This window comes from Arachis hypogaea, chromosome 15, assembly GCF_003086295.3.
Source record: "Arachis hypogaea cultivar Tifrunner chromosome 15, arahy.Tifrunner.gnm2.J5K5, whole genome shotgun sequence".
Classification (NCBI taxonomy): Eukaryota; Viridiplantae; Streptophyta; class Magnoliopsida; order Fabales; family Fabaceae; genus Arachis; species Arachis hypogaea.
Genome location: NC_092050.1, coordinates 9,596,246 through 9,609,683, shown reverse-complemented (window position 1 = coordinate 9,609,683; position 13,438 = coordinate 9,596,246).

The window sequence follows — 13,438 nt, the reverse complement described above, 5'->3', positions numbered from 1 at the left end:
AGCTTTGCAAGGAGTTATGATGATGATTACTCCTTTGAAGATAACATTAAGAAGTGATGAGAATTGAAGTGACACGCATAGATAGATTTCATAGAAATGAAGGAGAAAGAGGATTATTGGGCCTCCACATAATAAAAAGCATAGATGGTAATCCATCTACTCCTACTACTATCTTCCATCTTCCATGCATCCCCACACTAGAAAATTGTTTCTTTGTCTTGCATGCTAACTTGCACATTAAATGTGGAAAGAAGCTGACGAAAATTTGATACGAAGGCCTTTAATTTCATGATATTTAATGAATAAGCCCCCCACTCCCAACCCATTCACCAATGAGGCCTCTCTCAATCACAGCCAGCCAATTGGGATGGGCCCCCACCCATTTGAAGCAGGTACCCGTCGCCCCTCATATCCCTATTCTCTGGGTCCCAAAATTCATCAACATTATTTTTTATTAATGCTAGCTTTTTCCTTTGGCCATGGATCAAAAGGTTGTTTCCTCTTTTGTTTTTGCCTAATTATCGAATAACTAATTAACCTCAAACAGATATTACCCGAACTGACTAAACAGGTTCATGATCTATATAACTATTTTTTTTTATTATGATACTATATCCCTAAGAACATGGTTATAACATATAGATCCCATAATTATAACTAGTTGCACCATAGACCGAAAATACTCAGAAACCACAAATCAACCCCAAACTCCACATTCCCCCAATCCATCTACTTCGACTTCGTGGTCCCTGCCAATCAGAATATCTGCACATGCTTCTTTTTTTTCAATTTCGTGGCCGGGTGAGAAATGTCAACGTAAAAATGGTGTGGCGAGAAAAAAAGTTTATGATGGGGAGCAAATTATAGAGTATTTGTTTTGACTTTTACGATCTTGTAATTTAAGTGAATATTTACATACAGTTTTGTTTTTATTATTAGATAATAAATTAGATAATTGATAGTTATTAGACAATAATTTTATTAAATATGTTAAATTATTTAACCATTTTTAAGTAATAACTTCACATAAATAAATACAACTGATATAAATTTTCACCTATAATTAAAAGAATGAATAACTAAAGTTTATAGTACACCTCTGCTTATTTTTCATTGGAATCTGACCATGACCATTGAAAATTTTTCGATGAATAACTCTCTATTTGAGTTATAGCTCGAAGATATCACTTTATTTCGACTATATGTTTTATAAAAAAAGTTTTAGACTATGAACTACATTCTTGATAAGGTATATACCAATACCTGGAAAAACACACACATACTAGTGGTATCTTTTAATTTTAATATTGGCTTTCCAATGATATATTTTAGCCTTTTTAAAGTTTGGTGTGTTTTATCATATCTTTTTTGTCTATTTTTAGTAAATCGAGAGTAGTTTGATCTAGTGGTTTGGGAGCGAAATTTACTCTTCTATGAGTACCAATTTTCTAAAGTGCATCAAAGAACATTTTCGATGAAATAAAATAAAAGAAAATCTGAAAGATAAATAAAATAAACTTTAAAAATAAATTGACTGGAATCGAAAAAATTGCATTGAATTTAAATAAGGCAGTATTGCTTTCGACAAGATTAAAGGACTTTGAATTCGAAAATAAAGTGCTGAATCTAAAAAGAAAACAGAAAGAGTAAATTTGCTTGAAAGATAAATTTGCGAGAAAGTAAAGATTATATTACAAAAAATGTAAATATAATTTAAAAATAATGGAAAGAACCCTACAAAAAATGACTAGAATGTAGACTCAGAAAGTTCCTAGGATGTGAGTGTGCTTGAGTATTTTTTTTGAAACAAAGTTTCAACTATTTCTACATTGATCTTTCATCTATTTATAAGAATCTTTGACCAATCAGATTCAAGAATAACTAATTAACTGTTACGCATGCTAGTCTTCGAATAACTGTTCCCGCTCCTTTTGCCTAACAAGAGTAACCGCTAACAATAACCTTCAAAAAACTTTAATTCTTCGACAAAGCACACCGACTAGCTCTTCAACTGAATACATCGACTAGCTCCTGCTTCATATTTCTTGACAAAACCCTTCTCGATACAAACTTTATTCTTTGAAATATAAACTCATTAGATCTTAAATACAATATTTTTCGAAATTCAATACTTTCGATCAACAAATTGTCCCCTTAAGATTAATGTGTTTTTCGATAACATTTTAAAATAAAACACTTAATCCTATATGCTCTAAATTTGCCACTATAATCAATTAATTTGTTTTAAATGAAATTTATTAATTTTCATATATTTGTGCCCACTTCGACATGTTCCCTACTACTAACTGTTTCTCTTCCTTCCATTTCACCTTCTCAAAGAAGTTTTCTAATTTCAAAATTTTAAAAATACGAAATATGAAACGGTAGCGCGCCTCCTTTATTTTTACTTAACAAAATTTTCACCGTTATTCAACATTAACTTTCCATCTCCCAACTTTCAGCTTTCTTTTTAAGAACTTTTCACCATTTCTAAACCTTTCTATGCAAACTTTTTCCTTCATAGACAAATCAATCATCAGAACTCCCTTCGCATATTCATCAATGGCTTCTTCTTCTGCTCTAAAAACCTTATCTGCTCAAGACAAAGGCAAAGTCCCCATAACCGAAACCTTTGAACAACCTAATTTGCAGGTTTTGAATCGATGAGGAAACTTGCTGTTTTGTTGGTCATTTACAAATCCTGAAGCATACCAAAAAGAATGCCCATATTTTTCTCAATGCCGAAGGAGAAGACTTATTCATAAAGCAACACCTTTTTATTGCCCCTTCATTGACCACAAAAAACCTTTCATAAACAACCAAAAAATCACCCCCGAGGAGTTGACTTCTTTGCCTGGTATCAACGCCTCGAACCATCAAAAGGTAACGCTTGGAGGGCACAAGGTATCTACGACCTTCTTCGTCTCTCTCATTTCACACCTACCACACATCACTAGATGATTGGGACTGTACTGTGTTTCTTGAATAAAACCACTAATAGTTTTTATCTTCCTTGTGGAAAGGTGGGGGCGTGGGGCCCATACTGTTTGATGTTGCCGCCATCACTGGACTTCTAATAAACTAATCAGAGGCAACATTCGATACAAAACTAACTCGATTCTATCAGATAACTCAAAAGAACTCTTATAGTAATTTCATTAATTACCACATGGGTCATGAAAACGATCTTATGACTGATGAGGAAAGTGTTGCTTTCTTATACTACTGGCTGAATGCAATCATCTTTTGCTCGAGGGTAAATGTTGTTTTCGAAAAATTCATGAAGCAAGATGGGGACAACGTTTCGAAGAAACAGCATATCGAAGGCTTTCGATTAGTCCATTTTCAACCGAACTTCAAAAATGCCACTTCGACTAAAGACCTCTTCTAGGCTGTATTTTCACTATTCCATTCTTGAAAAAGCTTCCAAAACGAGGATTTGACATTCACCCCTTTTTTACGTCGAAATTGTGGACCACCTTGGTTCGAACGTCTCATTTTCCCCAATGATGATGATGATGAAAATGACGTGGCAAGTGCAACTTGGGAAAATTTTCTTGCTCTTCAGGTATTTCTGATAGGAATACCTCAATATAAAAAAGAGCAATTCAATGTGACTTTCCATGCTCCCCATTATGTTGCAAGACAAATGGGCTTTTCTCAAGCTATTCCATCTCCTGTCTCTCGAAAACACAATGCTCTTTGTCATTTCGAATTCAAATTGAGGAAAGACATCCAAAGATGTCTCGACATCAATCAGACATATCGAAGCAACTATTCCCACTTATCTTATGTTCGTAGTGCCTTCATCAATAAGTTTTTCATCGAGTGGTGGAACAATTACTACTCTCGATACAACTGTACTTTGGATGAGATTAAAGAATCTTCAATAAAAACTCTCCAGGTAATTGAGACCCACCCAAAAAAGCTCCAAAGAGAAAAATTGAAGCTTCTGTACAACTTAGACAACCAAAACAAAAGGCCCAGAAAATTTCAACCAAAACTTTAAAATCTGCAAAGGTAAACACTCGATCGACTCTTCCTATTTGTACTTTGATCGTTATATATATTTTAATACACCTTATATCTACTGTGAAACTTCTAATTTAGAAGCAATCATCAAGTGAAAGCACTTCTGATTAAAGTCAACAACCATCTCGTTCGAATAGTTTTTCTTCATCTTCCGATGGTTTAGACTCAGATAATTCATCAGAGACCTCTTCATTCCCACATCTTCAACAAAGGAAATCTGCCTAGGTATAATTATTTTCTAATCTAAACTTTTCTTTTCAATTTCGAATTGGTTTTACTTACAAACATTTCTATCATGACAAAGGCTATAAGGGATGCTCAATCTATTCCTTCCTCACCGATTGCACAAATCAGCCTAGAACAACAAGGAGAACAATACGGACCAGAACTTCAAGAGTCTCACTCCTCTGCTTAAACAGTCATTTCGGCCGATCCTATCCAGATTATTCTTCCATCAAACATCGAAAAACAAAACCTGGTGGATCTAACTCAGGAAAAACCTCCAACTCCTCAGTCTGTAAATATTTCTAATCCTTCTTCTCCTATTAACACCAATTCGATTATCAACTCTCCAATTCCACAAACTCTCAATTCACCTTTTCGAGAGATCAGAGAGACCATACCTTCTCCACAAAAAACACCAAGTCCAATAAAACCAACTAAGCCATCTTCTTCCCAAGGTCCCGAACTTTCAAAAGAGACTCCCGACATTACCCCCGAAGTTCAAGATGTTGACTTGGCTAATCTAGCAGCTGTCTTGACCAAAATAAATCAAGAAGAAGAAATTTTTGCCTCGAGTCTAATTACTGAAGATTTACTAACATTAAATCTTCCTAAAAATCTCAACTCCAACACACTCGAGCAATTAACTTCTCTTTTCAGACTATTAACCCACACTGCTGATGAGTGGGTTGCACAACATGATTTGAACAGCCTTTTATCTAACATCTTGAGTTCTTCTCTTGAATTCTAGGTTTCACATGAATTTTTCTCCATAGTGAGGAGATTTACCAGGGTTTCGAACAACTTTGCTATCGCTCAGGACAAAATAAAGGAAGCCAAAGAAATAATAGTAAAGATTAAAACGAAATCAAAAGAAATGGACGTTTCTACCAATCGATTCAAAAGTCGTACAAAGAGTTTGACTTAAGTATTACCCAATATGCTAGCACTCAAGCCTATTTTGACAAGCGAAAAGAAGAAATCAAAAGAGAATTTGCCAATGTTCGAGAGAAAGAAGCTGAATTGGCAGGGTCTTATGCTGCAGCACAACAAAAGAAACAATATCTCTTCAAAGAACTTTGCAAAGTAGAAACTAAACAAGAAGGGATCAGGAGAAGATATGACAGGGCACAGAACGAAGAGCATGATGGAGTCAAAGCTTATTCTGCCCTCAATAGTGAAAGAGCTCAATTTCGAATGGAATTCGAGGAGCTATTACTTGCCCAAAATTTAATATATTGTTCGAACTGAATTTTTATTTCATCTGTACTTTTCTCTAAACACTACTTTCTATACATCGATATTGCTTCAAGTATTTTCCATTTATCGATTTCACTATATTGCCAGAATCAATATCTTTAATACAATATGCATTCCCGAAATACAAATCAATTACCTAAAAAGGTCCTTCCTAATTATGGGACCATTTACCAAAAAATTTCGATTTCTTTTCCATTGGTAAAATAACTTTTAACACCAATTCTCCCACACTAAAACACTTCACTTTTACTCGACGATTATAACTTCGAGCAATATTATTCTTCTAATAAATCATATTCTCAAGTGCCAAAATACATTCATGATTTAAATCATTCAACTCATCATACATTGCATTCCAATAATCTTCAATCGGTAAATCATCTTGCCTCATTACTCTTAAAGTATTAAGATTAATATCTAATGGCAACACTGCATCATGGTCATACACCAATTTATAAGGAGTCGTATTTGTCGACCCTCTAGGTGAATTTCGATAAGCCCACAATACTTGGCTCAAAGTCTCATGCCAAGTTTGAGATCTTTGACCAGTTTGCTTATTAATCAAATTGATCAATATTTTATTCGCTGCCTCAACCTGACCATTTGCTTGTGCATAATATGAAGTTGAAGTTATCATAGTAATGTTTCTCGAGGCAGCAAAATTTTTTTGGCCGGTAAACATAGTCCCCTAATCAGTACTCAAAGTTTGAGGAATTCTAAATCGATAAATTATGTATTCCTCTATGAAGTCAATAATTTCCTATGAAGCACGGACACTTCGCTGAGTTATCGTGTTCACGTGTCGGACACATTTCGGACATGACACTCACCGACACTCGTCCGACACGCGTGTCAGCTGTGTCTTAATAAAAAGTAAAAAATTATTCTCCGGACACGCTTGGACACACCTAAATACCATCACGTGTCAGCGTATCCAATCTTATTCTTAACATATATTCTTGAAATAAATTTAGATATAGTATATATTATTATTTATTAAAACAAAGAATATTTTAAATACTTAATATAATTAAAATAAGATATTAAAAATAATTATAAAAATTTATTTATATTTTAATATCAATAAAATATCAAAATATCATTACGATTTATCTAAAAAATAATTTATATTTTATATGTATGCGTGTCCCCGTGTCTTATAAGATTTTAAAATTTGCGTGTCGGCGTGTCCCGTGTCGTGTCATGTCTCGTGTCCGTGTCAGTGTCCGTGCATCATAGATAATTTCATTTTGCCCTGCCTCTATTAGAGGAATAACTTCAACCCACTTTGTAAAATAATCAATTGCTACTAGAATAAATTTATGATTTTTCGAAGAAGATGGGTGTATTATTTCCAAAGCCCAACCTCGAAAAGGCCATGGCTTAATAATTGAGCGTAATTCGGAGGTTAGAATCTGTTGTATTACTCCATGTTGCTGGCACTCCTGACATGCTTTCGCATAATCGATACAGTCTTTAATCATAGAAGGCCAATACACTCGATCTCGTCGAAGTACGCATTTCATTTTCATTCCAGCCTGATGGGCACCACATATTCCTCTATGAACTTCTCCAAGAGCAATATCTTTGTCCGATTGACTTAAATACCATCGATTCCTTTCTTGTTCAATTCATCAGCCATCAACACAAAATTCATTGATTTTAATTTAATTTTTCGATCCACCCGAATATTGGAATTTTTCAAATATTCAGCAATTGATTTTCTCCAATCATCATCATCCCATTCGTCCATAATCAAAACCTCTCTTTCTTCAATGGGTACCAGAATTTGATGAACTTTTTGCCAATTTCTCCAACGTCTCAAGGAGTATTTTATATCTCGATACGATTTGGGCCAACTCATTAGCAATCGCATTTCGAACCGTTGGAATGTGAACCAGAGACACTTTTTGAAAAGACACTAACCTTCCCAAAGATGCAAAGATTCGAGTTCGATTAGAAAGATTCGATATGAATCGTCGAAGGTAATTAACCTTCCCAAGAAAAGATTGTACTTCCTTTTTTTTTAACTTAGGAGGAGGCAAATCTAGAATTGCTTTAGCTTTATTTTGATCAATAGCAATTCCCTTCTTATGAACAATGAACCCCAAAAAATTTCCTGTAGACACACCGAATGCACACTTCAAAGGATTCATTTTCAACCCTTTTTTACGCATTGTAATAAAAGCTTGCCTTAAATGATTGAGGTGTTGATTTATCAAATCCGATTTAACCATAACATCATCAATATAAACTTCCATGAACTTCCCGATAAATTTATGGAAAATGGAATTCATGGCACGTTGGTATGTTGCACCAGTATTTTTCAAACCAAAAGGCATTACTACCCATTCATATGTCCCTAATGCCCCCAGGACATTGAAAGGCAGTTTTCAATACATCATCCTTAGCAATGAAGATTTAGTTATATCCCGAATAACCGTCCATAAAACTTAAGTTTTCATTGCCTGCTGCAGAATCGATCAACATATCCGCTATGGGCATAAAGTATTCATCTTTTGGAGTAGCATTGTTTAAATCTCGAAAATCAATACATACTCGCAGCTTTCCATTCTTTTTCATTACTGGAACAATATTCGAAACCCATTCAACATAACGAGCGGTTCGAATGAATTTTGCTTTAATCAATCGCTCAATTTTCTCTTTAATTTTCTGATTGATTTCAGGAGCAAAACGTCGAGGAGTTTGCTTCATTGGTCAAGCAAATGGTTTCAAGCAAAAGAATCTTTATATTCAAGTAAAAGACTTAACAACTTTGTTCGAAATGGGTCATCAAGATTCTTACAAACGTAAGTAAGTCGAACATCATCATCAGATCCTAAATTAATTTCTTCAAGAGGATCTTGCGATTCGAAACCATTTATAATGTCATCATCTTTTACTGAATATTTCTCAAAACCCAAATGCTCCAGATCATAAATGCAATCAAAGGATAAATCAATAGGATCATTTGAAATAAAACAAACTTTATTATCAACCAGATCAACACTTGAATCATTTTCAGTACAATGGGCATTGGCTATATTAATAGTAGCCTGATTGATAACACTATCATGAATAGAAAAATAATATGAACTTAAACCATGACTAAATTCGATTGAATGAATCGAATCCGTCCTACTAACTGAAAAAAGCTGAATTAAAATTCCTACGTGATTCAACTTGATCAGAAGAATCACCTTTATTTTCAACGGAATGAAAATTACTTATATAATTATTTAAAATTACCAAGTAATTCGAGACATCTTGTTCATCAGCCATGGAGAGATATCATCGAGTCACCACCTACGTAGATTAACAATCCCAACCAGTCGGAGGAAAATCAAGACGGAGCCTCACATTCAGACCTTCTGAAGTCAAGAAACAACCTTCACAATTGTATGAATTGAGCACCTTATCGACATTTAAAGGCTTTAGTTTATAATTATACACCTTAAAATCGACATGCAGTTGTTCAACATACGAACTCGAATCAGCCTTGATCACTTCAGGTTTCCCTTCATCCGTCCACAAAAGGACACTTTGATGCACGGTCGATGGTACAACTCCAATACCATGGATCCAATCACGTCCCAATAACGCATTATAACTGGACTTCGATGATACAACCACGAAGGCAGTATTTCGATCAGAAGATCCAACTTGCACACCAAGAGTTACCAACCCCTTTGCAGGAGTAGACACTCAACTATAGTCAGTTATCGAAATGTTGGTTAGGATTAGATCATCAGGATGCTTCCCTACCTTCATTAACATTCTTTCTAGCAATAAATTTATTGCCACTCCCCCATCAATTAAAATCTTATTCACCTTGATTCCACTCATAGAAGCTGTGATATGCAATGGACGAAGATGAGACTTTTGTTTTTCAGTAGGCCTATGAAAATAGCTTGGTTCATCTTCGTATCGAATGAATGAGAAAACCTCATAATCTTATACATCGTAGTCTTCACACGGATTTCCTACATATTCTTCCAAATACTCAGTTGGAATTATCGAAATAGTGCTCACCATCTCATCATCGCCTTCTTCGAAATACTCCTCATCTAAATCAGCATCTTTCTCTTTAGTAACCTTTGGGGTTACTATCACAGCCTTGCCTTTATCAAGTTTGGCAGGAGATGGAATCTCTTTCGAGTATGTTTCCCCATCAGTTGAGAATACCACCCTAGAATGAATAGAAGGAGTTGTCCCCTTGGCTCTATCACTCTAAGACACCCTTGGTACTTGACGTCCACCCCTTCCTCTTTGGTTTCCTTTGGCTCGACCTCATAAATAAGGATAACGACCTCGAGGAGGGCCTCGACAGCCCCAACGTGGATTATGCTTGTACTGAGCATCTCTGTTATGAAATTCTTGGCAATTTCGTATCCATTAGACACCTAAAGCATGTGAATGGCTCAAAGGTGCAGAAAGATTTCTTTGAGAGACACCATAACTTTGTCCCTCACCCCTCGAGGCACCTCTGCCATTTGAACAACAGCAGAAAAAGCAGAGACAAAATAAAGTCAATTCATAAAACACACATTGAATCCCACCCTATTGAGCACATCCTCAACAATTCTTGTGACTTGATAACGCTCACCACCCCGATTAACTCGTAATCGAGCCAACACGTCATCAGCATTTTTGCCACGACGAATCATTCGAGGATTTTCTCCGCCTAGGAGGGCATCATCATTTTCATTTTTAATTAAATTTTCAATATTTTCATAGTTTCCTTCCATATTCTGCCTGTCACCCTTATCATAATCAACAATTCGAGCAATCCGTTCTACTTGTCTGGCAAGACACTCAAACTTTGTCTCCTGATTTGCCATCATAGGATTTAAGATTGTAGTCATTTGTTGTGTTAACAAATTGACCAGATCATGATGACTCTCATCGACATGTTGTCGAAATACTGTCATCGAATTAGAAGTATTCGATGTAGATCCCACATAATAATCTCGAGAATACTCGGGATATTGTTGTAATGATTGCACATTATTTAACCTAACTGTGCCTCCAAATTGAACTGGAGGAGCAAAACCACTTACTGATGGTGTGTAACCTGGAGGAAGGCCATAAGGAGGCCAACCAGCAGTTACTGGGGTTGATCTGTAATGTGTTACCACGTAGGTGTGTATTACACCCATTATTCCCTATTTGAAAACTAGTAACCACCACACTTTTATTCAACACACTTCTTTCCGGACGTGAAGTCACATCCGCTGAAGATTGTGCAACTACAGGCACACTGTCACTTGCAGATGAACCATCATTTACATCTGAAACTTCGTCTGTCATGTGTACAATACGTCCACTTCTCAATTGCATACACTATAACAACATATACTCATTTGACACACTTAAATTTTCAAACTGTCTCACTGGGCGTGCCAATTTGTTTTATCAATTTTTTAGCAAATCGAGAGTGGTTCGATATCTAGTGGTTTGGGAGCGAAACCTACTCCTCTGTAAGTACCAGTTTTCTAAAGTGCATCAAAGAACCTTTCCGATGAAACAAAATAAAAGAAAATCTGAAAGTTAAACAAAATAAACTTTGATAATAAATTGATTGGAATCGAAAGAAATTGCATTGAATTTAAATAAAGCAGTAAATTATCTTCAACAAGATCAAAGGACTTTGAATTCGAAAACAAAGTGTTAAATCTTAAAAGAAAATAGAAAGAGTAAATTTACTTAAAAGATAAATTTACAGAGAAAGTAAAGATTACAAAAAATATAAATGTAATTTAAAAACAATGGAAGGAACCCTACAGAAAAATGACTCGAATGCAGATTCAGAAAGTCCTTAAGATATGAGTGTGCTTGAATGTTTTTCTGAAATAAAGTTCTAACCCTTTCTACATTGATCTTTCATTCAATCTATTTATAAGAATCTTTGACCAATAAGATTTAAGAATAACTCTCATGCATGCTAGTCTTCGAGTAACTGTTCCCTCTCCTTTTGCCTAACATGAGTAATCGCTAACAATAACCTTAAAAAAACTTTAATTCTTCGACAAAGCACACTGACCAGCTCCTTGACTGAATACGTCGACTAGCTCCCGCTTCATATTTCTTGACAAAACCCTTCTTGATACATACTTTATTCTTTGAAATACAAACTCATTAAATCTTAAACATAGTATTTTTCAAAATTCAATACTTTCGATCAACACCATGATATAAAATTTACAAATCTGATACTCAAATTTATTATTTATTATTTTATTTTTTTAAATATACAAATTTGAAGGTTGTGGTAGGCTTAGAGAAGGGGGTTGAATCCATGCATTCCTTTTAAGTTGCTGTTATGGCCCTTTAAAACAAACTTTCAATTCTGATTCTGTTTGTACTTAGCAGCGAAAAATTATGAGACAATTTATTTTTATCTCATGAATATCAGAAAACAGAACACAGCAGAGAAGAGAAGAGCTAACACCAGCATGTATCTTGGTTCGGTTGCCTTGTGCTATGCAACCTACATCCAGTCTCCTCCACAACAATGGAAGAATTTTCACTATAGTTAACAGTATTACATACACCAATTTCACAGGATTGACACAATCCTTTCACACTCAAGTTCTAACCTAACTTGACATTGGCTATGCTAATACCTAACTATTCACTCTTAGTGCTAACCCAACTAAGAAAGGGATACCTCACAGGTACAAGATACAAGACATAGACACACCTAAAGAAATCTGAAAATAACTCTAGGCTTTTCTCTCAAGTGTATCACTCAGCCTTTTTTCACTAATGGCTTTTACTTGAGCTTTCTCACAATGCATTTTCTCACAAGAAATTACAGAAAGATAAACATAGAAAAGTACATCACAATCTGTAAAACATGAAGGAGATTGACTTCATCAACAGCCTCTGTGCTATGCAAAAAACCATATTAGCAAGCCTCTAATTCAGTTCTTCATACTGGCGGAATGCACCTTTGATTAGGTTACACTATCCAGTTAGTTGAACTTCTTCAAAGAGCTCTTCTCAGAACAAAACCTCTATTCACTGGTTTTCTCTCCTTGCTTCTGTATGAGCAGTAAGTCTTCTTTTATCTCCTTGCATGTTGCTGGGTTCTTCTTCCAAGGTCAACACCTTGATCCTTGAGCTTTACCAACCCAAAGATTCGCTTTTTCTCCTTAATCCTCAGAGTAGAAACTCTCATTCTGACTTCTTCATCTTGACCGAAAGCCATAAAATAGCAACCAAAGAAATCTTCCAATGGTCAACTTAATCAGGGCCTTAAAAACCAACTAGGTCCCCAAGTCATGTTTAAGACCGTAGATTTACAACAGAGAGTTGGAAAGAAGAGAAAAAACTGAGTTGCATGTATGAGGAAATGGTTTACCTTTGATCTTTTCTTAAGCTTGATTTGGCTTGAACTTGTTGATTTGACATTCTGTCTTTCAAGCTTAAACCTTCTCTCTCTTTCTCTCTTTCTTACTTTTCTGAGTTTCTGACCAACTCTTCAGAAGTGAACATTGCTTTTGGTAAGGCAAAAGAGAGGGATTTGCTTGCTGAAAGGAGATTGGGCTTGGATCGGGTAGTGATATGCTTGGCCCATTTTGATTTCTTCAGCTTTGATTCCTTGGGCTTCGTTTATATTATTGATCCATCACTTCTTGTTTTTATTTTCCATTCCATTTGGGCTGCTTAAATTTATTTGAGGCCTACAACATATAATAAATAATTAGTAATATTCAATTTATAATTATTCAAACACAAATTATTTATTTTGTCCAAAAATAATGTTTGTCATCACTAATTAATTTAGTTAATTTCTTAACTCAACAAAATTTGATCTTTGAATTTATTATTTATTATTTTAAATTTTTTAAATATAAAAATCTATGTTCAGATTTGTCGTTGTGGTATATAAAATTCTTAAAATTTGTTAACATGAAAT